Source organism: Caretta caretta, chromosome 9, assembly GCF_965140235.1.
Source record: "Caretta caretta isolate rCarCar2 chromosome 9, rCarCar1.hap1, whole genome shotgun sequence".
Lineage (NCBI taxonomy): Eukaryota > Metazoa > Chordata > Testudines > Cheloniidae > Caretta > Caretta caretta.
In genome coordinates, this window is record NC_134214.1 from 90,692,912 (window position 1) to 90,717,348 (window position 24,437).

Below are 24,437 nucleotides of genomic sequence, written 5' to 3' on the forward strand. Positions count from 1 at the left end.
CTCATGGAAACCTCCCTTTCTTCCCACCAAATATTTTCTGACCAGCTTTAATAAGCACTAAACCTGGTGCTAACAAACAGGCATCTGGATTCAGGTTTGATACCAGGCTAAAACTCAGCTCAGCCTCACCAGAAATGTTGCTGAAGTTTGTAATTTTAACAGGAAGAAGACTTCCCAAGTGGCAGTCTCATGATGAAACCATGTAAAACTTGGCATCTTTAGCTGAGGGTGGGGTAGGATTTGGGTGCAAAATTAGTCCCAAATTCCTAACAAATTGTGAAGAGCATGAACCAAAACTGATTTAAATTGTTTCCCAAATTCCTGCAAAATGAAGCTGGTGACTTTCACCAGGCTTTGTTAAGTAGTTTTTTTTTTTTTTTTTTTAAAGCCCTGTGTTTTTTGTGGTTAAAGGTAGCAAAGCAAATACAGTAAAATGAGTAGATGAATTAGTCATTTCACAGAAAAGGGCATCATTTCATTTGTTTGAAACACAGTTCAGGAATGTGCCAGGCACAACTGTAGTGCCCTTACAAAGAAGGGATCCCAGTCACTTTCACATGAATTCACAAGGACGTGTCTAATGATTTAGGTGGGTTTTTCATGACCTTCACCTAAAAAAAAGTGCAAAATGCACTTTTGAGAGAACATGGCCTTCGACTGCCTAGCAATCCCATTTTCCCTCATGCAGGAGGAATTGCCACCCTTTAAAGTGCAGTGCTGGTTGTGGGGTGTGTAATCCTTTAAGAGCCCTGTACAATGTCAAAAAAGAGTCCAGTACTAAGTATGCTGACTGCAGAGGGCCTACTCTTCTGCACCAAGGGAAGCGATCTGAGGCCTTGCATATAAAATGGTCTAAGCAAATGCTCCCCTTCTGGGAGTACAGGAGAGCAAATGCTGGCTGACTGATGCTGGTATACAAAGAAAGAAGGTGTATAATGCTATGTGGGCATGAAGGGAGCTGAATTGGCGTGCAGTTCCAGGGTGTGTTCACATTTGTTCAGCCCACTTCCAAAGTATAAAGGAGAAATGGAAGAGGCCTGGAGCAGAGCAATGAAAATGATTAGAGATACAGCAAGGCGAAGGAAGTTTGAAATTTAGTGTAGAGAGGAGACAAATTAGGGGTGATGTGAGCAAGGCCTATTAAAATAAGTGGTATAGAGAAAGCAACGCCGGCACTTCTGTTTCGCCTCACCTCATTCCTGGGTTCGGAAACACCCAGTCGGCTGAAAGGCAACACATTTAAACTGGTTAAAGGACCTTCTTTTACATATTATAGCATTAATAGAGCTGGCTGAAAAACAGAAGTGCCATCCGGCAGGAAATGCTGAAATTTTGAAATCTGGTTTCACCCTGAATTGAGATGAAAAAATCAAAATCTCTGAATTTTTCACAAAATGAAATATTCCAAAATATTTTATGTCAGCCTTATTGAAATATTTTGTTTAACCTTGTTGTTTTGACTTTCATGCCAGATTACAAATTCTAATATCATAGAACTGAAAAATCAAAATGATAAAGTCAAACAAAACAAAGTCCAAACTAAGTGTTTCAACCCTAAGTAAGTGTTTCAGTAATTTCCTGTTGAAATTCTGTGAAACATTTGTCAAATCTGCCTTTTCCAACAGAAAACTGTTCCTTCGAAAATGTTCAACTAGCTGTAACAATTAACTTGTGAAAATCACTGCCATGAGGCATTGAGAGAAAGAGCTTTATAATCACAAAAGATTAGAAATGTACATGGCTAACAAAATATCCACTGTTCTACTAGGTGGGATAAAAATGTATCAGAGGGATGTGAATGAGCCTGTAACTGACTGATGTTGAGTAAAAACTTTGGTCCATGGGCAAGTTATTGACTCAGCCTCCATTTATGGGGGTCTTACACCTTTCTGTGTGAATCGTGTGTTGGAAAAAGGAACTGGATTAGAGGCACCATTGCTATGGCAATTCCTGTGTATACGACTGCCTTCTCCTGAAGCTGCCGGGACATGCTGCAAGAGTTACTGCTGCTCATAGCAGCATTAACTTCCATTCCGTGTTTGGTGCGCCACGTTGGAGGGGCCACAAAGTAGCGGCTTGGCAGCAGAATCAATAGCCGCAAAAGCCAATGCATTTTCTTTTCATCTTATATAGTATTAACTTTCTCCTCTTATCCTGGATGAAATATATAGTGTGTCTGAAATATTTATACAGCAGATGAACAAATTTAAGGCAGGAAAGCATTCTATTTATTTTTTCTCCCGTTGTATATCAATCATGCTAATAAATAGTGTTGCTCTTGTCAGTGGTTTTATTAACATCTATAAACTGTTCAGTCTGTATTAAAAAATGACAAAAGTCTTATCTTGTTGGTGCTGACCTTCCTGCTAAAACTGATGTGACTGATGACATAATAGGTAATATGGAGAGATGGGGTATAAATATTTAATAGGGATAGATAGGTTTATTACTGAAACATGTAAAATGCTCTCACAGCTGTCAGCTGTAATTACTGCCTCTGTCTGAAAGGTACGTACCCATTTGTGTATTTATGGAATTAAGTTTAGAAAGTCAAGATGATAAAAACTTAAGCAATTAAATGGAACCATTTGTCAACCCAAAAGCATATTGGTGTATCTATATATTTTTAAACAGGAGCATCTTTAAATGCATAATGAGGTTATGTAGTTAGGTGGGTCTTCTATTTTGTGACCATTTCTGAGGCTATGTCTACACTAGAGACCTCCAGCGATATTAATGCAGTTGCGCTGCTGTAAGATCTCTCGTGTAGCAGCTCTGTGCTGATGGGAAAGAGCTCTCCCGTTGACGTAATTAAACCACCTCCAATGAGTGGCGGTCACTATGTCGGTGATTGGCTCCCAGCAGCATAGCACTGTGCACACTGCCACTGATGCCGATGAAACTATGTCGCTCACGCCCCTGAGCAACATAAATGTTGCCGACATTAGTGGCAGTGCAAACATGGCCTAATCCAGTGTGTTTGCCTGGATGGAACAATCTTTCAGCTCTCAGGCCTGGTGCTGAATTCAGGCATGTCTGCTCATTTCACAGTAGAGCTAGTCATGCCCACCACTGAGTCAGATCAACATTGTGCCATTAGGATGAGCAAATGCCCGTAGACCACTGGGTTTTCCTAAGCAGCGCTTTACGAACCTTTCTGTATCAAATATACAACTTGCCTGTTTTTCTGGTTTTATTATGAATTTGGACCTCCGATTCCACCTATACTGGTGGTTTTTGCATGTTTTTTCAGACCAACCTTGACAATGCTAGGTGTTTTACTTTGAGTTTTGGTTATTTCTATTTCAAATTCAAAACTAAACTGAACTCATGTGGCTCCTACTGAATTTGGTGGGAGATGCATGTATCCCATGGAGGGAGAAAGGGCCCAGACAACGTACTTTATTGACATTCACGATGCTTATAGTTAAAAGGGAAGATGCAGTTAGATTCTTTGCTATTTGCAATGAATATGTATGAATATTAAAAATGGTCTTGTATAGAGTTAGCTTCATTTTTTTTCTAGTTCAAAACAATTTGTTTTACCAAACTCTAGTTTAAAAAAGTGTTTATATTCCAAAAAGTAAATATCAGTGAGCTTACCCAATGTTCCCACTGCCCCTCTTCTCAGTGACCCAATATAAAGTTGGGCTTCAGATTTTGAACAACCTTTCAGCTTTTGTAACTCAACATAGCTGTGTATACAAACCAAAATTACTTCCATTTTTAAATGAACAGAAAGTTGGCTGCTTGGCAACAATTTATTCTCAGTCACTTGACAACAATGTCATGCAGAAATATGCAGATGGATGTGGTGATATTACTGGCTTTTTCTTCTTGAAATTCTTAATTTTACGCTGCTCCGTTTTACTTTGTTTTCCCTTGGTCTGGCAAGCTGATGCATTTTAAAGTTGCATAATATAGCACCACTTGCCAAAAACATATTTGTCTCATAATAATAAAAATAATCAATTTAGTCTTGAAATGGGTAATTTTATTCCTCAGAGAGACTTTTTCCCTCTTCTTTTCAGTGACTCAGTGAGAAGCTGGGCTTGAGATTCTGAACATTCTTTCAAATAGTGTTACTCAACATAGCTCTTTTGGCTACCAGCTGATGATCTGGCCTCTTGTTCCCACTGCCATTTCATTCTTTCCTCCCAGTGAAAGTTATTATATGTGGTTTTGAAAACAAGGTAGGGAAGTTCTCACGTAGACAATACTATGCTGATAGATTGAGAGTATTGAGCATTAGGGCTTGTCAAGGTTCCTCCCCCACTCTGAACTCTAGGGTACAGATGTGGGGACCTGCATGAAAAACCTCCTAAGCTTATCTTTACCAGCTTAGGTCAAAACTTCCCCAAGGTACAAAATATTCCACCCTTTGTCCTTGGATTGGCCGCTACCACCACCAAACAGATACTGGTTACTGGGGAAGAGCTGTTTGGAAACGTCTTTCACCCCAAAATACTTCCCAAAACCTTGCACCCCACTTTCTGGGCAAGGTTTGGTAAAAAGCCTCACCAATCTGCCTAGGTGACTACAGACCCAGACCCTTGGATCTTAAGAACAATGAACAATCCTCCCAACACTTGCACCCCCCCTTTCCAGGGAAATGTTGGATAAAAAGCCTCACCAATTTGCATAGGTGACCACAGACCCAAACCCTTGGATCTGAGAACAATGAAAAAGCATTCAGTTTTCTTACAAGAAGACTTTTAATAGAAATAGAAGTAAATAGAAATAAAGAAATCCCCCCTGTAAAATCAGGATGGTAGATACCTTACAGGGTAATTAGATTCAAAACATAGAGAACCCCTCTAGGCAAAACCTTAAGTTACAAAAAAGATACACAGACAGAAATAGTTATTCTATTCAGCACAATTCTTTTCTCGCCATTTAAAGAAATCATAATCTAACACATACCTAGCTAGATTACTTACTAAAAGTTCTAAGACTCCATTCCTGGTCTATCCCCAGCAGAAACAACATATAGACAGACACACAGACCCTTTGTTTCTCTCCCTCCTCCCAGCTTTTGAAAGTATCTTGTCTCCTCATTGGTCATTTTGGTCAGGTGCCAGTGAGGTTACCTTTAGCTTCTTAACCCTTTACAGGTGAGAGGAGCTTTTCCCTGGCCAGGAGGGATTTTAAAGGGGTTTACCCTTCCCTTTATATTTATGACAGGGCTATATTATAACATGGATGTATTTCTTTTGGGCTGTGCTTAACTCAGCCTTTTGTTGAGACTAAATATGCAGCTAGCTGTTGCCTACATGAGTTGTTCTCACTCAAGCAAGTAGTTTTCAGCAGAGTTGTTTGTAAATAAAACCTTTAGAATCGGGACACATGTTTGCTTGTTTTGGTTCCTGTAGGTTCACAGCCCATGAGCTTAATGTTCGAATGAACCTCAAATCTCAAAAGAAAACTCAGTCAAGTTTGGTGTGGTTTCCATCTGACACCATAACTTGGCCCATGTTCATTTTTGGTTTCATCTAGTTTTAGGTTTTGTTATGGAATATTCACTGTCTTTTAAACAACGCTGAGGCACTGTAGAAAGATGGTTCTGCCCTACAGAGTTCAGGTTCAGGACTGGATCTGAACTGATGCAAACTTTAGGGATGTTTAGCTCTCAGGACCATCTCTAAAGGCATGTCCATGCTGCAGTTGGAGGTGTGATTGCAGTTTCAATCTAGCTCACGTAGCTAGAAAAGGAGTGAAGACATGGTGGCACTGACACTGGCATGGGTAAAGAACGTGACTACGTATCCAGATGGAGGCCTCTGAACTGCACCCCATGCTGCTGTGTCTTCACTACTTTTAGCTATGCTAGCCAGCGTAAAGCTAATGAGGGTGTGCGTACGTGAATTGCAATCACACCTTTGACTGCACTGTAGACATACCCTCAGAATATGATTCAATCTAGAAACCATCTGAATGAGATCACATCCTCAAAGAAGGGATGGGATTATATTTTACTATCTGTTTAATTAGTGTAAATCTAGAGTAACTAACTTGTCTATAGTGCTCATTTCTGTATTGAAAAATGAAATGAAATGTACACCGTTTTATTTAGGTCTGGTGTAGTGCATCTGTTTCATGCTTATTCATTAAAGAGATTTACCTCATGCTTCCCCAGTGAGCAGAGTCACCAGAAAGCCTTGATTCAGCATACAAAATACATGTTCAGGAGATATCCAATAACATACAGCATGCTCTGTGAGGCCCAGATCCTGCAAACACTTATACAGATGCTGAATTTTATGCACATGGTAAGTGCCATTGAAGTAAATAAAAGTACTTGTGAGTAAAACTTGCAGCATCAGAGCCATGTATGTAAACCTCATTAAATTGGAATTCCGGATTACAGAATCTGGTTATATGTTCTGTTTATAATGCACAAAGTTAGTTTTAAGACTTCATTCATTTTAAAAAGTCCAGCAAAAACCTTTTATCTACCCCTAACTTCCTTCTATGCAGTGTAAAGATTTAACCTTGGTCTGTTAGTGCAGCCTCTAAATTGCTACCTAAGCATGTTTTTGACAGCTGTCAATTCAGAAACAGTTTATCAGAATAGAAAGATGACAGGAAAATGCTGAACTGATATGACAGTGATGACAAAAACTCATTAAGGCATGCATCCCTGTAGGAAATGTTTCTGCACTACAGCAGATGGCCAGTGGACAGGGGAAACAGTTAAAGCCTGAACTGAGGAAATCGGTTAATTCTTCAGAGCAAAAGACAGAAATAAAAATTAAATAAACTTGACCAAATTTCAGTGGTCCTGATGCTGCAAATTTTATGCACATCATACTCCTGGGGGAATTCTGCACCATGGCGCATGCACAGAATTTATGTCTCCCACAGATTTGTTTGTTTCCCCGAAGAAAAATGACTCTGATGGGAAAGCAAAGGGAAGCCACAAAAGCATTCATGCAACCCTCCCCAGCAGTATGTTTTGGGTAGGGCAGCCAGCAGAGAGGTAAATCACTGTGGGGCAGGGGTGGGACTGGGGAAGACCTGGCTGGTGGCTCCTATCCTGTGCCAGGCTCAGCTGATAGTCCCAGCCTGGCTGGAGCGGACGGGACTTCCTCTTCCCCTGCATGGCATCTAGGCCTGGGTCAGACCCACATCCAGATTTCTCCCCCGGCTGTAGGAAGCTCTGCAAACTCCCCCTCCCGTATGTTTCCTGCACCCATCGCTCTTCAGCTGCAGGGGGAGGGATCTATGTACAGGGAGCTGTTCCTCCATCCATCCAAACCCCATGCATCCAGACCCCCTCATACCCAGACCCTACTGCCGAGCCTCACCCCCGCTCACATCCAGAATCCCCACAATGAGCCCCACTCTCCCTGCACTTGGATGACCCCAATGAGTCACCTGCATCTGGATCCCCACCCCACCAAGCCCCACCAGCTCTACCTGGATCCCAAATCCACTGAGTCCCACTCCCACAGCATCTGGACCTCCCACTGAGCCCTGCACATGCAGCTCCCCCACTGAGCCCCAACCACCTTCATCTGGACCCCCCTGCAAAGTCCCATTACCATTGCACCCAGAACCCCACAACAAGCCTCTGTGCATCCAGATCCCCTACTGAGCCGCCCACACCAAGATTGCCCCACACAGAACTCTCTCAACCCACATTTGGATTACCCCCCCCCACACACACACTAAGCACTGCTTCACTTGGATCCTGCCCTGCACCTGGCATGGAGGGGCAGGGCTCTGGGGCGTTTCTGGGGCAGGCCCAGTCCTTGCACTGTGTCAGGGTTGGATGCAGCCTCACTGTTGAGTCCATGTCCTGGGGCATAGTGGCCTGTGCTCCCCAAGGTTATGCTGGAGCCTCCACATTTATTTGACAAATAAAATTTGCAGAATTTTAAAATATTATGTGCATAATTTTTATTTTTTTGGTGCAGAATGCCCTCAGGAGTAGCATGAGTGCTATTATGTACTTAAGTGGGACTTACTGTGCGTAAATTCAGTATTTGTATAAGTGTTTGCAAGATCAGGTCCTTAGGTAGGATGGTATATGTTATTGGATACATCCTGAACATGTATACTGAACTGAGGCCTTTCCAAAGGTTCTGCTCACAACTAATGGCACTTGTGATTTAAATATTAAAAATGTTAAAAAGACAATGAGGGAAGGCAGAGAGGGAAATGCAATTTATCAACTATGACCTATCCCGTGGTCAGCTAGGACATAACAAAGTCCACCCATTTGTGATACCAGAGTGATGTGCCACTCACGGCAGATTGTGTACATTATGGTCATCTTTCTCTTGCACAATTTGTTCAACATTGGAAGCATTAACTCGAGCTTGTTGAAAAATGAAAACCATGTTTTTGTGAAAAATTTAGCAATTTTGAGGTGACTCGTCCATTTTAATTTATTAAGTTGGTAAATATTTGTATATTTTCAATTTATTTTATCAGAAATATTATAAAAGTGCTACAAAATGGTTAGCAATATTTCCCCATTACCACCATTACCACCAAAACCCAATTTTGAGTGAGTAAAAAATGTTAACCATGTTGATGTTTTTGAGGGAAAAAATAGAAAACAAGCTTAACAATTTTTCACAAATCTTTTTAGAAAAAAGCAATCTTTGTGTAAAAACAAAACAACAAAAAACCCAACAACAAACAACCGAAAACACAAAAAAACTTGGTTAGAAATATTTTGCTGGTCTGTTCTAGTGTTAACACAGCTGATAGTTAGCTTTGAATCCTAATGATGGCATGTTAGTATCAATTTTAATTGAGTATTGTGTGGTTCACAGTACATACAACTCAGTGAGTTCTTGGTTGCTTCTGATCAGGGGAAATCCTGAATATGAGATTTGAATAGGGAAGCTGGCCAGAGCCTGTGGCATGGTGGGGAGAGAGAAAGAGAGTTCTTTACTAATGGCAAAGGGCCTATTGGAAATTGAGGACCTCTTAGGGAGGGGGGTTTTGTGAGGGTATTCCGAGGGTTAAATTAGAAGGTGAAAGGAGGAAGTCATAATTCAGAGGACAGTGGTTTGGGAAAAGCCGAAAGATATTGTGCTAGTGTGATGGCTGCCGTCTTGGGTGACATAACAGGGACCTCCAGAGCTAAAATTATGCATCTCTACAGCTTGGGCTAAAGAGCCAGGCTCTCAGTGGGGCTAGAATGGCTCATATCCTTTGTAATCACACAGAGAGGACCTGTAACACACTAACCAGGGAGTTACATACCCCGTTCGGAACAAAAAAAGTTTGTCCTCCGTGCCTGAGGCCCAAGCAGTTCGAATCCAAGATGAGGCTATAGGATTGCCTTCATCTTGGCCAACATCCATGATTAAACCTCAGTCCAGACATAAAAGCATGAGTCTCCACAGCTTGGACAAAAAAGTCAGGCACTGTAGCTTACAGCTGTAATAGACTTGTATCGTCTATGGATTGGGCACTCAGGAGAACATATAACACCACTGATAATTGGGTTACACTAAGAAGAGTGGGGAGGAAGAAGGATTGCTGAGGAGTGCTAAAGGAGAATAGTATCCCAGCCTATCCAAAGCTTTGGAGCATAACCATGAGGGACTTGCCCACATATCCCAGCCTATCCAAAGCTTTGGAGCATAACCATGAGGGACTTGCCCACATCAAACTTGAGGTTCATTGCTAACCCATTATAATACGGTTTAAAAAGGAGATCTGGTAAAAAGCGCCCACAGAAACTCCTCCATTGTATCATGTCTGATACAATGTGCTTACACTCACTCACATTATTAGTAGATTATGTGAGTTTGCCTACGGATTTAAAAAAGCACAGCACAGAGATGAAAACTACTATATTATGCAGTCTCGGGAAACCATGAAGGAATCGTAAATTTAAATAACTTGCCATTTGAAACAAAGTCTTTTCTCCTATGTACCTGACCTACTTGGTTACACATACAATTTCTCACAAATTTACTACATTATCTCAGCTGTTTTCATGCTGCCATAGTTAGGGTTTGTCAACATTTCCCTTATAAACCCCCTTTGATACTCAGACACTTCCAGAGGAACTAGATTGTACAAATTGACTTTGGCTGAAACTCTGTATTCCATAAGCAATATATTCTCAGTTTTCAAAAGTATGTTTGGTCATCTCTGGAGTTACACCAGGATAACCACATTAAAATGTAGAAGGTGACTAGTTTTAGTGGAGTGGGGGCCACTGGTCAGTGCCACTCTAACCACTTTGTGGCATTCAAACAGTACAAAATGGCTGAATTCTGGCTATAAGTGATCAGCAAAGAAATTCTCTGCTGGTGTTTCTGTGCATTACTTAGGAACAGGTTTGTTTTGTATTGATGTACAAATTGATGTAACTTCACGGGCAATTAGCCCATATTGATAACTAGTGAACGATTGCAGGGGGGTGGGAAAGAGGGAGACCTTGGAATAGTATACAGTGAAAAATGGCACGGAGGATGAGGAGGCAGTCCAATGAGCTGAGGAGGGAAGAAGGGAAGTGGAACAGAGGGAGGCAGGGAAGGGAGATGGCCTATTCCACTTACTGAGAAGAGCTGTGCACAATTAGCATTCTGAATTATGGATAATGGGGGATAAGGGACAGGATGAGAACCCGCTTCTGTGTGAAAGCTACAATAACAGGAGCCAGGATGGTCATACAAACAAAATGACAAGGAGAAAAACCTAACGGCTAAAGGAAAAATTAAAGAACCAATCTATGAAAGCACAGGTTCTGATCCCTAGCCAGGCAGAAGCAGAGCCCTCTTCTGTTTGAAGGCTTACTCCCTGTTCATCACATCTGATGAAGTGAGCTGTAGCTCACGAAAGCTCATGCTCAAATAAATTGGTTAGTCTCTAAGGTGCTACAAGTACTCCTTTTCTTTTTGCGAATACAGACTAACACGGCTGTTACTCTGAAACCTGTCATACTCCCTGTTTATAGCTTACTAACCTTGACACCAGGATACTTTGGTGCCCTAGGAAGAGAGGGAGAAATGCAGATAACAGAGACAATGAGAGCGAAACAGAAGGAGGCAGTGGTGAGAGGACAGAGGTGAGGACAGACTAAAGAGCTGATGACAATCTGTCCTATGAGAATTGAGTGCCACGTGTCCGTCACTGAAGGCTGAGGTCCTGCCTCAAGAATTTCAGATTTAGGGCTATGCTGGGCTGAATCACCTGAACCAAGAAAGGGAGAAAAGAACAGTAAAAAAAGGTGAAGGGTGTAATTTTTTTTACATTAAAATGTTACGCGGTTGCTTAATTTTTTCAATAGGAATCGTGAGAAAAAACAGAGTTGGTATTAGTGATGGACACTTCTTACAAAATGTCAGTGAACACATGAGCTGAAACTCCCCACTAAGCTGGGGATTCAAAACTTGGAGCACATTTCTCTCTCCCTCATTCTTGTCAGGATTTACATTGGTCTCTGAGACGTGCCTGACACTGCATTTTCATTCATTCATAACAAAACATAAAGCTTGAATAATTTGTTCAAATCAGTTTATGGTATCCCCCTAAAAGCATCCAACTCTCCTGGCGCCGACCTCAGAGTTTTTTTGCCCCATGGCATCTTAAAGCCTATTTGACCTATTCCACGTGCAGCCCTGTCTCTTGGTATCTCTTCTTTCCCTTTCCCCTCCATGTTAATTTCCAAATCAGTGTCTGCCTACAGCTTCCTATCAGGTCTCTGTTACTAGATCCCCTCTAAGCTTAAGAAGTCTCTGATCTTCCTCTTTCCCAGCTGCTTGTCTAAAGGTGAGATATACTTCCAGGTAGAATATAAAGACCACAGTGGCATTTGGCCATGCCAATATTCCCACACTCAGTAATAGACTATCCTGGGTGTTGTGAGAAACTCAGCTATTACGATTCACGTGGTGGTAGGTGCAGGCCTTTTATTTTGGTTTTTGCTTCAGATGAGATTACCCATCCCTGCTTTTTTTGAGGGGGGAGACAGTAGGGTCTTCCTGTGAACTAGAATCAAAATTCAACCGAAACTGCTAACTTTGCCTGGTTTGTGCAAATGGAACAGGTACACTTGGTCTTGTGTGGAACTTGACCCAGGATTGAAGGAACAGGTGAACCTGGCCAGTGTTTAGGGTGAAGAACTAGGAGAGTTATATTTCCTTTCAGGTTTCATGGGAAAGTTCCATGCAGATCAGACAACCATACTTGTAAATGATTAATATACATTATAAGCATATTACAGACACAAATAGTATGTTATTGCTGGTTCTAAGCACATCAATAAAAAGAATAAGAGTACTTGTGGCACCTTAGAGACTAACCGATTTATTTGAGCATGAGCTTTCGTGAGCTACAGCTCACTTCATCGGATGCATACCGTGGAAACTGCAGCAGACTTTATATATACACAGAGAATATGAAACAATACCTCCTCCCACCCCACTGTCCTGCTGGTAATAGCTTATTACGGCTGTTACTCTGAAACCTGTCATAGTAAGAAGACTATATATATACACACAGAGAAGGTGGAAGTTGCTATACAAACTGTAAGAGGCTAATTAATTAAGAAGAGCTATTATCAACAGGAGAAAAAAACTTTTGTACTGATAATCAAAATGGCCCATTTAGACAGTTGACAAGAAGGTGTGAGGATACTTAACATAGGGAAATAGATTCAATATGTGTAATGACCCAGCCATTCCCAGTCTCTGTTCAAACCCAAGTTAATGGTATCTAGTTTGCATATTAACTCAAGCTCAGCAGTTTCTTCTTGGTATCTGTTTTTGAAGCTTTTCTGTTGCAAAATTGCCACCCTTAAATCTTTTACTGAGCACATCAATAGAAGATGTTATAGGTGATTATTAGCCAAGTTAATTAACTATTCATGTGTTGGACTCTATAATAATTGATTGATTAAAACAGCTACTAATCATCTACAAATCCTTTATAACACAGTTATCGATGGAACCAAAATGTAAAGTGTGACCCCTTCTTATAACCCCAAATAAATTCAGACAAAAACAGGATGTTAAAATAAAATTTGTGACTGTTTTCAGCTGGCTTCTGAAATTGCACTCTTAATGTTTGGATGCACATTAATTTGCTCATACATAACCCTGCTTTGGACCATGAACACAAAGACGAAGCAGTAGATAAGAGGAGGCAAATGAGTTTCGAAAGGGACTCCAACCCCTCCCAAAGCAATAGTGGCTGCTCCCGGAAGTTGTGTGATTAACTATCCTATTGATCAGTGTGTGTTACGTTACCAAATGATTATGTTAAAACAGATTTATTCTTATTCCTCACTAAGCTTAATTGTTTTTAAAATAAAATCTGTCCCTATAATCTTCTGCCCCATTTTGTTGGCTGTATCTTGACCCTCCCTTCTATTTCTGCTATATCATTGTTGAAGCATCTTTGAACAAACTGTCCGAGCCCTCCGATTTTATTTTGAGCTAATGAAATCCCATTGTGTGTGAATGACAGTCCTGGGACTTCTTGGAGAACACTCTGAAATATTCTGTTTCCAAATAGATTTTTAATTATATTTACCTGCTTTTCACAAAGGAGGAAAAATACATATCATTTTCATTTGATAGTAAGATCATATTTGCAGTTCTGAGAAAGTGGAACCAAATCTGATGTTTGGCATCGCTCTCAAAGTCTGGATTGTGTTTTTTGTTTGTGTCTTTTACTTTAATGCTGGCTTTCTTAAGTATACACTCTCTTTTTTTTTTTTCCTTCAGTCAGCACAAAACCGCCCAGTGACATTGCAATCTGAGCAGGGCGCTTCTGTGGGTAACCAAGCTCTTCCAAATTCTCTAAGATTACCTATTTGGAATGCTTTTCTTACCATCATTTAAAAATCTGTAGTAGTAGTAGTTAGCAGAGAACTGGAAAAGTAATTGAAATCACACACACACACACACACACACACACACACACACACACACACACACACACACACACACACACACACCATACATAAAATCACGCAGCATTTGTTCAGTTTAGGCATAGATTAACAATGCTTGTTACAATGACAATATTGAAATGTTGATCCTAGTTTTAATGTTGAGGTATAAGATATACATTTAAGGGTAGCTGCTGTATCAATACCAATTGTGAATTGGAAAAAAACCTCAGTGGTTTAAATGCTGGCATTGGTTTAGAAGGCAACTAGATGCATCAGCCAGCATTAACAGAGTAAAACTGTAAAAAGACTGAACATTAAGGCTTTCAGTGATAGAAATTCTGAGCCTTTGAGCAGTGGTTTCACTCTCACATTTGCTAACACATTTATTTTTGTTGGGCTTTTGACTGTGTAAGTGATGAATTCCCAGCAATAATAGAACAGAGCTCAATGTAACAAATTGGTTGAATTTTTCTTGTATATAAACAAACATTTTGGCTAAATAAAAATCTTATACACAAGTGTTTAATCTCTGTCCTATGATCTGTACCAGCCTGCCTAAGATTGTAATCAATTCCTCCGATTCAGTTTGGTATTGATTAGGAATATTATTCCTGTCCCTACCAGTTCAGTTGCATCAGTGGCTGTGCGTATAAAGAAATGATGATTGTGTATGAAAACAAGCCCCTTTTGTATTCCACACTGTGTATGAACTTTGACATATGAACTCCTTAAAATCCTATGTAATCAATGTTCTGTTTATACTGCCAAAAAACGATGATTGGGGGTGATGGATTCAATATTGCCTAACTACGTTTTATGCAATTCCTTAAAAAAGTTTATAGTAGTATGTGCATGCTAAAATTGATTGATTAAAATGGAAGCAGCTGGACTTTGATCATCCTTGTCTTGTTGGTTAAACACAGCCGATAAAGTGTGAGGATAAAATTCTGGCCCACTGAAATCAAGAGTTTTGCCATTGATCAGGATTTCATGAGATCAGGATTTCACCCCTAAAGTTCACGTTTTTCAATATCTTAAAATCACATCTCTTTTACAAAGGATGTTCATGCATCTCAGTTTTATTTGGTAATTCTGCAAGACTTGTTCTTTAAAATGCAGAACTTCATAGTGAATTGGCTGAGCCAGTGAATCATGACTAATGGAGTGTCATTCACTCCTTCAAAGAAGACTCAAGCAACCCACAGTGCACCAGATAAACCATTTCACATCCATCCCTATGCAGAGGGCCAGCACAAGAGCCGTGCACCACTTGAGTCCCATTTCAGTCCTATTCTGAGGGCTGAAATGGTGCATAGGCCTTGTGTTATACCTATACCAGGGGTTCTCAAACTTGATTGCACCGTGACCCCCTTCTGACAACAAAAATTACTATATGACCCTGAGGGGATGGGATGGGACCAAACCTTGAGCCTGCCCGAGTCCCACTGCGCAGGGTAGGGGGGCCAAAGTCAAAGCCTGAGCCCCACTCCCTGGGTGGGGAAGGGGTCAAAGCTGAAGCCCAAGGGCCAGTAACCTAAGCCCCCACATCCATGGCTGAATCCCTTGGGCTTTGGCTTGGGCCCCAAGCCACAGCAAATCTAAGCCAGCCCTGGCGATCCCATTAAAATGGGGTCCCAAGCCACACTTTGAGAACCACTGGCCTATACAAAGAGGTGCATTTCATCCTTAATGTGGGTCTTAAGTAGAGTTGGATGGTAGAGGGTGGCAAGATAGTTCTTGAACACAAATGGTGATGTGGCCAGTAAACTAGGGCCCATATCATTCTCTGCACTGAGGATCCTTAGATAGTGGGCATGCAGTTTCTGCAGAGACCCTCAGCAGGGACTGGGCTCTGCGGAAAGGTAGAGACCTGGTGGCCTGGGTGGCTGAGCATCATCAGATGAAACCCACAAGGTAAGCCAGTGGGTATGACTCCTACTCAGCTTTGAAATGCTCCCTTACTCCAATAATGTAGAATTTGGCAAGCTTTAGAGAAATACTTCCAAACAAGGTAACTAGCCAAGGGCTTTACATCTGCTATAGCTAAAGAACTCTAAGGACTGTGCATTGGTCTTGATATTTAGGGTTGACAGAGCTAATTGGGACTCATATTTCATTTTTAAATACAAGCTCCAATCTGGCCCATCTGAAATCTGTTCCTTCTTCATGACCAACTTCCCTTTTCCTTTCTCTTCATGGCTCCAGTCTGGGGCTTCCCTAGCAGAAGGCATCCTTACATATATTGTATGTCAGATTCCTCCCTGGAGAATTGGAGCGTTAAGTATACGGGCTCCTTATTAAAGACAAAGGGGTGCTTGTATGTTGAAATGCCACAGGAGAAAGGAACCATGGCTAGAATCATAGGACTGGAAGAGACCTCGAGAGGTCATCTCATCCAGTCCCCTTCACTCATGGCAGGACTAAGTATTAGCTAGACCATTCTTGACAGGTGTTTTGTCTAACCTGCTCTTAAAAATCTCCAATGATGGAGATTCCACAATCTTCCTATGCAATTTATTCCAGTGCTTAACCACCCTGACAGTTAAGAAGTTTTTCCTAATGTCCAACCTAAACCCCCCTTGCTGCAATTTAATCTCATTGCTTCTTGTCTTATCATCTGAAGTTAAGAAGAACAGTATTTCTCCCTCCTCCTTGTAACCATCTTTTATGTACTTGAAAACTGTTATGTCCCCTCTCAGTCTTCTCTTTTCCAGACTAAAAAAAAAACAATTTTTTCAGTCTTCCCTCATAGGTCATGTTTTCTGGACCTTTAATCATTTTTGTTGCTCTGCTCTGGACTTTCTCCAATTTGTCCACATCCTTCCTGAAATGTGGTGCCCAGAACTGCACACAATACTCCAGTTGAGGCCTAATCAGTGCAGAGTAGAGTGGAAGAATTACTTCTCATTTCTGGCTTACAATACTCCTGCTTATACATCCCAGAATGATGTTTGCTTTTTTTACAACAGTGTTACACTGTTGACTCATATTTAGCTTGTGATCCCCAGATCCCTTTCCATAGTACTCCTTCCTAGGCAGTCATTTCCCATTTTGTATGTGTGCAACTGATTGTTCCCTCTTAAGTGGACTACTTTACATTTGTCCCTATTGAATTTAATCCTATTTACTTCAGATCATTTCTCCAGATCATTTTGAATTTTAATCCTATCTTCCAAAGCACTTGCAACCCCTCCTAGCTTGGTATCGTCCGCAAACTTTATAAATGTACGCTCTATGCCATTATCTAAATCATTGATGAAGATATTGAATGGAACCAGACCCAGAACTGATGCCTGTGGGACCCCACTTGTTATGCCCTTCCAGCAGGACTGTGAACCACTGATAACTACTCTCTGGGAATGGTTTTCCAACCAGTTTTGCACCCACCTTATAGTAGCTCCATCTAGGCTGTATTTCCCTAGTTTATTTATGAGAAGATCATGCGAGACAATGTCAAAATGTACCATGTCTACCGCTTCCCCCATCCACAAGGCTTGTTACCCTGTCAAAGAAAGCTATCAAGTTGGTTTGACATGATTTGTTTTTGCAAATCCATGCTGACTGTTACTTATCACCTTATTATCTTCTAGATGTTTGCAAATTGACTGCTTAATTATTTGCTCCATTATCTTTCTGGGTACAGAAGATAAGCTGACTTCTCTGTAATTCCTCAGGTTGTCCTTATTTCCCTTTTTATAGATTGGCACTATCTTTGCCCTTTTCCAGTCTTCTGGAATCTCTCCCGTCTTCCATGACTTTTCAAAGATAATCGCTAGTGGCTCAGATATCTCCTCAGTCAGCATCCTTGAGTATTCTAGGAAGCCTTTCATCAGGCCCTGGTGACCTGAAGACATCTAATTTGTCTGAGTAATTTTTAACTTGTTTTATTCCTATTTTAGCCTCTGATCCTACCTCATTTTCACTGTCATTCACTATGTTAGACGTCCAATCACCACCAAACTTTTTGGTGAAAACCGAAACTAAGAAGTCATTAAGCACTCTGCCACTTCCACATTTTCTGTTATTTCCCCCCGCCCCCCTCATTGGGTAATGGTCCTACCCTGTCCTTATAAGGGTGCCTTCAGGATACTGTATTAGTATTCTGCTTTATCATATCCAGAGCACTCTACCCTGGTTTGCTTTGAAGTCAGAACCAAATAGGCCAAAGGTAATCCTATGCGAGGTAGCAGGAAGGTTGCCAACCTGCCTCTCTCCTAAAAGCACAGCTATAGAATGCATAGATATATTAAAATCACATTGCAGACTGTTATCTCTTGGGGGCGGGGGACGCAGTTCTGGCTAGCCATTACTGTAATGAAAATGAAAGAGATAATGGGTATGGCTCCTAAAAGCAATGAGCCATTAAATAGGTGACAATAATCTGGATAGGAATTTAGAATGTTTAATTGGTGCGCGCACACAATACATTTACAGATCATCATTCAGGTGCTTCTTAAAATATCAGCTGTTTATACCATGCTCATGGAGTTCAATAAAACGTATCTTTTTCATAGGGGTCAGCAACCAAGAAAAGAGACCCTTTTCTGCGGCATGTGGATTTCAATTCTTCCATTCTCTTTTTATGACTTGATGTCTTCAGTTTCTGGCTTAGATCCTCAGCTAGTGTAAATTGGCATGGGTCCACTGATCATTTACACCAGCTGAGAATCTGGCCATTTATTGTTTTGTAAAGTGGGAGAGGCTGTGGAGAATAAAAATAATAAGATAAATGGAAAAAACTGGCTTCCATGCTGACGTCTGAACAGAATAAATCTAGCTGAAGGTTCCCTAGTTCCCCTTTGAGCTCGTACTATCTGGAAAACTGACCCATCTGCTTTTAGCATCACCCTTTTGGAGAAGAGAGATTAGATTAACAAATGGTGGGTCCTGACTCAAATTACAGTGGGTTTAATGGATACAAAGTTTGAAAGTCTTTGTTTAAGATTATACAAATCCTATATTTTCTTCAGGTTCTCCATGGTCAACCAGGCCTCGCTGTCATGCATTTTTCACTTAAATATTGACATACACCAAAAGTCTTGAACTATTAATTAAGACATTGGGAATAGGAGAGTATATGCTTCAGTAGAGTGACTTCAATGAACTTGCACCGGGGATTAATTTGTCCCATTCTTATATACCCTAGTTGTCAATTTGATCAATGCTCTGACTCCTGTTACTCTGTAACATGTTACACGTCTCATTAAACTGGAGAAGACTTATATTTTTTCTGCTTTCCTCATTAAGTATTTCACACATCTCTCTTCTTTGTGATACTTTGCGTGTTTGAGGAGAGACACTGTACCCGAACAGTACAAGGGACTCGTTCTGAGGCCTCTACCATGTAAGGTAATTTTATCTTGCCTCATGAATTTTGCATTGAACTACTTTCCCAGTCCTATCTAAAAGCAACTGCTTGTGAGTTTAATGTGATAATATGGTGGCATAAGTGTAATCACTTAGTATTGTAATTATTAGCTGTGATTAATCTGACTTGCTCTGAGAAGCTGTGAGGTTTATTTTTTTAACCTCAGGGTACATCCTTACGCATTTGTAGTGTTCTCATTTTATATACTTTGACAAGGGCTGCTGTATAATAGGAGACAAAAGCAAATGAGGAGTCTGAATTACAGTAGCTTTTCATATGATAGACTTAGGTTTGGATGAATCACAGAAGATATTGGAAATGGAGTCGATCCAGTGGATCCATTCTACCTCCCTGCTAATACAGGATTATTTCTCTCTAATTTCTGATGTCCCTTCCAGTTTAGGTATATAAATGCCAGGGGGGATGGGATTTGCATTGCTTTCCTGGGGAGATGGTTTCCTAGCTTAAGAGCTCTCACTTCAGAAAGTCTTTTCCAGATATTCAGATTATATGGTTTCCCTTTTCTTAATTTCATCCCATCCATGCTAATTGTCCTGCGTACTACCCTCAATAATCCCCTTCCTAATTTAGGGTCTTTAGTTTCATTTCTGAGCATGGGGCACCACCTAGCAGACCTCCCAACCTAGGAAGAGTCCTGGAAAGCAATTCTGCCTTAAATAGGCACAATCTTTCTAGTATCCCCTTGTGCACAGAGGGGAGGGGAACAATTTACTATACCCCTACTTGGGAGAAAGGGGAGAGGTTAGCCTACTCCCGCTCCATGTCCAGCCAGATCCACTGGCCAATTTGTGGTGGGGAGACAGAACAGAGCAATGGCTCCTCCCACTTGCCACGCTTGCTCGAGTATCAGGAGCACAGCCTGTTCTGAAAGCTGTTGGTGGATATTTAAACAGTTAATTTATAGACTATGCTTGAATATGTAGCATAGTTCTAAGGTTTTGTAACTTTCCTTTAACCCAGAAATGCCAGTCTGACACAGTGGCAAATGGTGGTCCTTCCAAGAGGATTTGGCATCAGCACAGTGTTGGTGAATCAGTTTGCACTATTTTTTAGAATACTGTAACATAATGCCAAATGTGACTTATGTGCTAAGTTTCAGTCACACTAGTACTTCTGGTAACCTACTCATCAGTTATGGTACCAGAGTTTCAACTGCTCATAGCTTTTTGCTCTTAGCACCACTTGATTTTTTCCCTGGTGTCCAAATAACTTCTCCCCTTTTGAAACTCACATTAATGTGATTGAATGAAATAAAAAATAACCTTCTGGGAACTAACCATCTCCAGACTTGGTCTGCAATTAACTCCATTCAGAGCCCAGTTGACTTCAGTGGAGGTATTGTGTTTCCAAAACAAGTCTCCTAGGTAGAAGCGGGTTCAAAAGCAAACCCTAGATCAAACATGCTTGAACATGGAGGGGCTGTGAAGTCAAAACTGGATCCACACGTGTACGTAGTGTTAGCTGAAATGCTTTCATAAACACACTTTTTGAATGAGGACTAACTTTTTGACCACAAATGGAAATGTTTATGTAACTGAGCAAGCATTGCTTTTCTCCTGCTGGTGCCTGTTTATGTTGTTACAGTAATGCTATTTGGACGGTTGACCACTTGTGAAATCAGGTGCTAGCTCTACTCATGAAAGCCAGCCCAGATCCACAAAAGGTTTTGTCTGGTCCAGTTTCCTCTACTTACCCTATCTGTCCTTCGTAAGTGCCAGGTTGCCTACACCCCTATCCTCATCTCTCAGTACTTTGGGTAGAGTCATTAAGCCATTGCCTCCTCGTCTGGGTATTCTGAGAAAACGGGGGTGGGTGTAGGGGTCAGAGTCTCTCCTGAAGAGCACAGCAGGAGTAGACGTACAAATCTACTACGGTTGCAGGTGGCTAATGCACCAAGGATCCCATGGAGCAGCTGGGAACTATATTGCAATTCTCCGTGGAACACCGCATTCCAGGTGAGCCGTCAGGTTGCCATCTCCTACAAATGGACCCTACAGGGCCCAGCTCATAACCCATCTAAACCCAAATCTTCTGGCCGCCTCCATCTTGAGACTGAATGCCCATACGCTCTTCTTGCTTCCTTATACGTTGGTAGAAAGAAACTGATTTACACATACTATACTGAATGTAAATCTAGCATAAATCTATGCTATGGCTGGTGGCTGATTCATAAAGCAATCGCTATAAGAGTCAAAACATTGAGGTCTATGAAGCAGCCTTGACCCACTTATTACACTACAGAGGCTGCCATTTCTGTATAATTAGTACTAACGTGTACATTAGCAATTAGAAAGTCAGGGGAACCTAGAATCAACAATAGACCATCTGTTCTGTAGAAACAACTGCTAAGATCGGTAGGATTTTGAAGATTCTCTACTTTTATAACAACTCTAATAAATAACACTCCAGTGGCAGAAATCCCTTGTTGGCTAATGAAAATTCTGTGGGAATTCTCCCAGGAAGAATACTTACAAAATAACAGTCAAATGTTGAATGTTGATTTTTAAACACATTTTCTTTAATGTGGTTTTCTAGAAAGTATCTAGGTATTTCCCAGAAATAACTGGAATTCAACTGCTAATTTTTATACATGGTGATTTTTTTAAAGTAGGTTACAATACAATAGAAACGACCACTAAGTTATAATGTATAAAATTCAAAATATGTTAGCATGCCATGTAGATGACAAAACCCTACCCCCCTTCTAGACTAGTAGGTACCAATGTTAGCAAAGGAAAGGCTATTTCAGTCCTATTGGATTAAATTATATCTATTTTGCAGGATTTAGATGGCTGTGTTTAATTTACAAACATTTCTTCTTCGAGTAGTGTCCCTACGGGTGCTCCACTTTAGGTGTCTGTGTGCCCCTGCACCTCTAATCGGAGATTTTTAGTAGCAGTGTCCCAATGAGCCCGCGCCTGTGCTCTCCCTCCCTCGTGGTCTGCCTCGAGGCTATTTAGCACTGCATGGGCGAACCCTCCCCCCCTTTTCTTGAGCATTTTATTAGCAAAACATAGCTTTAACAGCTACTGACAGCAATGCTAGTCAACCATATATTCACAAGGCTGATCAAAGGCTAAATCATTGTAATCAATAAATATAAATCATTCTCTACTCACTTTAGTAGCTAATCTTCTGTATAATTACCTTTTTCCCATTATGAACCACAATCTTTTGTTTTTAAACAGAATAATTTTATTTTAAAAAGTGGCGGTAGAAAAAATATATTTGGAATACGAGCTACAGTTATAGTCTGTGAAGCAAAGGACTATTAAAGTGAACCTTTAGTTAAAGCTAGATATTGTTTTAAATAGTGTTTTTTTCATCAGTAGACATCCAAGTGCTTTGCAAAGGAGGTAAGTATCATAGCCCCATTTTACAGATGGGGAAACTGAGGCACAGAGGGATGAAGGGATTTGCCCAACTCACCCAACAGGCCAGCAACAGAGCTGGGAATAGAACCCAGGTCTTCTGAGTCCCAGTCCTGTGCTTTAAGATTAAAGAATTTAATTGGAATGTACTCTAATTAAGAGCCCAAATGTGCAAGGTGCTGATAGCCCTTAGCTTCCATTGAGTGTACTTGGTACCTCCATCCCTTTTTGGGTAGGGCCTGGGGGTTGTAAGCTATTTAGAACATGTACCTTGTCTTTTGTTTTCTACACAATGTAGTATGCACTTACTGTGTTCCATTATTAATAATTGTCCTGGTAAAAAGCACTCTTCTCTGTCAATACTTTTAAAAGAAATTTAATATTTCCTCTTCATTTAGATTAATAGAGTTTTAAGTCCAGAAGAACTATTAGATCATCTATTCTGACCTCCTGTGTACCACAGACCATAGAATTTCATTCAGCTGGATAAAACTTCAATGGGATAAAAGCATAGCTTCCACAAAGGCATCCAGGCTTGATATGAAGACAGGAAGAGATAGAGAATCCATCACTTCCCTTGGTAGCTGGCTCAAGTGGTTAATCATCCTCACTATTAAACATGTGTGCCTTTATTTCTAATTTGAACTTGTCTGGCTTTAGCATCCAGCCATTGGTTCTTGTAATGCCTTTCTCTGCTCAATTAAAGAGCCCTTTAGTGCCAGGAATTTTCTCGCCATGGAGAAAACAATGCGATCAACAATGATCTTACACAATGTGATCAACTTGCATCTCAATCTCCTTTTCCTTAGCAGCAGATCTGTTCATCTATGTTTATACCTTTTTGTTGCTAGTTTCATGGTCACAGAACTATATCATTTTAAGGACCTAGGTGTAAGGACTGCAGAGCTGGGCCCGCAAAACCTTTATTGCTGGTAATGGTGTGTGAGCAGAAAAGAGCCTAAATTGGGATTGCAGCACAGACCGGAGCGGGGGCAGGGGAGCATCTCTTTAGTTGTCAGCTAAGCACATTTGGTGCAGAGACATTGACAGACAGTGAACACAATGCTCCATTAAGTCATTTTTTGTAGTTAATTTTCAGAGTACAGCTGTCTCAGAGTACATCAGCTGAGGATCTGGCCCATGGTTTCTGCCTTCATGATCCTAGACACTCTCCCCTCTGTCTCTCTCCCTCTCCCCTGCCTCCCACCCCCAACCCCCTCCCCCAGTCCTGTCAGTGATTTTCTCTGCAGGGACACTTCGAGAAGAATTTGCAGATCTATTTGCTTCACTGTGTTTTTGTGGGGATTATTGAAGGAGGCCTCTCTCTGGGAGGCCTCCCATAATTTCCAAAGTTTTGTATTCTGTTTTTTCCAGCAAGTTCGAGCACCTGGCTATATAGAATTGGTACATTTTAAAATATTTGTTGCTCAGATAGTTTCAAGTTCTTAGGTAGTTTGTTACCTGTGCAGAAGATATGCCTCCTACAGACAGAAGACAGACAGACAGCAGGTTAAAAACAGAACTGGGAGTAAGGATATATGAGCAATGTTACGGTGAATAAGCACTCGGGAGAAGTTCACTTCTTGAGCACTCAGTTCAATGTGAGTGCGTTTTGGCTACCGAAAAATGTCTTGGGTCAGATCCTCAGCTCTTACTCCAGCCTCTACCAGACAGGTTAAAGTGTCTGAGCAGTGTAAAGGATTGGATCCAGTCCTGGAGGATTCCCTCTGTGCAGGAAATGAGGAAGTCTGCCTTCTCTGGATGTCTTTGCAAACCCTGGCATAGGGAGCATATTGATGGTGGA

The 24,437-nt window shown here is 41.0% G+C and overlaps 1 protein-coding gene across 11 annotated transcripts in view; it reads left to right on the plus strand.

The window, feature by feature from the left end:
• IL1RAPL2 (interleukin 1 receptor accessory protein like 2) overlaps window positions 1-24,437 on the plus strand; it is a 551,213-nt gene that overhangs the window by 190,622 nt on the left and 336,154 nt on the right. The window lies entirely within an intron of this gene.